Below are 2,500 nucleotides of genomic sequence, written 5' to 3'. Positions count from 1 at the left end.
TGACGGGTTGCCACTGGCAGTGTTCTTGTTGAGTTATATACGTGTAATGGTAAAACCTTGTATTTTTTTGCTGTGTGATGACTATTACAGCTTTCGATGGAAAAAGTTTTTTTTTTGTGTGTGCGTGTTTTGGACCCAGGTATGGAAGACTATGCGAGCGTATTAATTCTAATTCTTGGATGGAGTGTTTTAATAATGTTGGTAGTAAGTTGGGTGTTTTTACAGACTATATACGCGCGCGCGTGTGTATGTATTTGTATATATATATGTATGTATATATAATATATATATAATATATATATATATATGTGTGTGTACAGAGAGAGACGGGGTGTACATTTATGGATGATTTCAGTTACACGTTCTGTTTTTTCGTTTAAAATGTAGATGTAGCTGTAGCTGTATGGATAGTTGTAAGAGTAAACGGGCAAGTCTAAGTGGAAAATAAGTATTTAGTATTTTTTTTAAGTCTTAAATATTAAATGTGAACATATTAAATGTATAGAACATGAAGGAAGCAAGGTAAACAGAAATGGAGAGCAAGTATTTTAAAAATGCTTCAAAAGTATATTTTTAGCCACACTCTTAAACTTATGGGTGATCTTTTTGTACCTTACGAAATATAATGTTGGCCAAATTCCTGACATAATTTCACGCTGAGCTTAGTCAGAAGCTGAATCCTTACTGAAGTAAAATCCAGGTATATAGGAAAATGGGGGATTGTTACTAACATTCAAATGTATGTGCACCACAATACAAATCTGCAAGGTCATGGAAGCTTAGAAGTAAAAAGGTGATACCCAAACAAGTATTCTTATTACTGCAAACTTAGAAATAAAGGTGATACCCAAATCAAATATTCTAAAAAAGTTGGTGTTTTTGGCATATGGGGTTCAGGGAGTGGGATATATTTGTATGTGTGTGTGTAATATATGTATGTTTGTAATATATATTTTTATATATATATATAGCCGAGACCATATGTTTGAAGTTATAAAAGTCCGATCTCTCTGAATGGAGATCTCCGTACAGAGCAGAAAAGGAAGATCTCCCATTTCCACAATGTAGTGCGATCTCAGTGTTGGTATATTTAAGTAAAGGGGGTGTGGGGGTGTAGCCCCCCCAGCTATAGACGATTAATGTTATTTGTTTTGTTTTTTATGGTTTTACTTCAGTTTTCGAACTTTTACAAGTTCGAACATATGGTCTCGGCCATATGTGGTTCAAACTTGTAACAGTTCGATTGACTGAAGTAGACCCATATAGAGAGAGAGATTGTAGATTAGTACTAGGCTAACTGCCCTTGTGGGCCATTTTAAGTCTATCCAATTAACCTACATGAGAGTCAAACCCTGTACCTTGTGTCTGTAAGGTAGCCATCGCGCCAACCTTGTGTGTGTGTGTGTATATATGTGTGTGTATCTATCTATATAGATATATATAGATATATATATATATATATATATATATATATATATATATATATATACACATAATGTTTCTAAGCTGTTTTGCAGTCTAGCATTGATTAGAAATGAAAAGTGATAAAATGGTAGATGTGATCAGCCTTATGGGTCTGTATCTCAAACAGAACAAAAAATAGGGGATCACCACGGCTAAAATAAAAAAAAAAAAGGGAATAACTTTAATGAAGACAAAACTTATTGTGAAATGTATTTTTATATTTTAAACAGGACAAAAATGTTTGAAGTCTGTTTTTTCGTTGTTTGCCTAGTATTTTAAATTGATACCATTTGAAGTTTTGTGTTCATTAAAGTTTTTCCTGTTTTTTATTGTAACTGTAGTGATCGGCAAGTTTTTTGTTCAGTTTGTGTTACCTTTATTTCAGAATGATCTTTCCCAGCCTCCTGACTTTATTTGTTGCATTATGTGTCTGCATACAGGTCAAAACTGTAAACTTTAAATACTGTCTTTCGGCTTTTCCCGGTTAGGGGTCGCCACAGCGGCTCTCCGGTCCACTTATAATTGGCAGTGGATTTTTCTGGTATAATTACTAAAAACTGATGACTATAAACAGCACTGGTGCAATGGTTAGCATTGTCACCTCACAGGAAGAGGTTCTCCAGTTTGATTCTTGGCTGGGGTGCCTTCTGGTGTGGAGTCTGCATGCCCTCCCTGCATTCCTGTGGGTTTCCTCTGGGTGCTTTGGTTTCCTCCCACATTCCAAAGACATGCGTCTGGAGCATTTCTGCCTGGGCCCCCGTTGAAAATGGGCTCTGACCCAGTCAGACTTTCCTAGTAAACAAATGTTTAAAAAAGAATGTATTAAATATTTAATTTGTGTCAATACCCAGGCAGTGAGTAAAAACTGATAATTATGTAACTTATTTTAGTAATAAAAACTAATAATTTATTATAGACTTTTGTTTTAATATACAATGTCTATAACTCGCAAGTAAATTTATTTATTGTTTATCTTTCATTTTAACTGTTAAAGTAGGCTGATAATACTGACCATTTTCAGCCATGACCTGGGCTC

At 34.6% G+C, this 2,500-nt stretch overlaps 1 protein-coding gene across 3 annotated transcripts in view; it reads left to right on the top strand.

Moving 5' to 3' along the window:
- LOC122815473 (RAB3A interacting protein) overlaps positions 1-2,500 on the top strand; it is a 1,760,500-nt gene that overhangs the window by 405 nt on the left and 1,757,595 nt on the right. The gene's annotated exons all lie outside the window — the stretch shown is intronic.

Source organism: Protopterus annectens, chromosome 11.part0, assembly GCF_019279795.1.
Source record: "Protopterus annectens isolate FY-2018-M chromosome 11.part0, PAN1.0, whole genome shotgun sequence".
In the NCBI taxonomy this organism is placed as follows: Eukaryota; Metazoa; Chordata; order Ceratodontiformes; family Protopteridae; genus Protopterus; species Protopterus annectens.
This window is presented reverse-complemented; position numbering and strand designations above follow the sequence as displayed.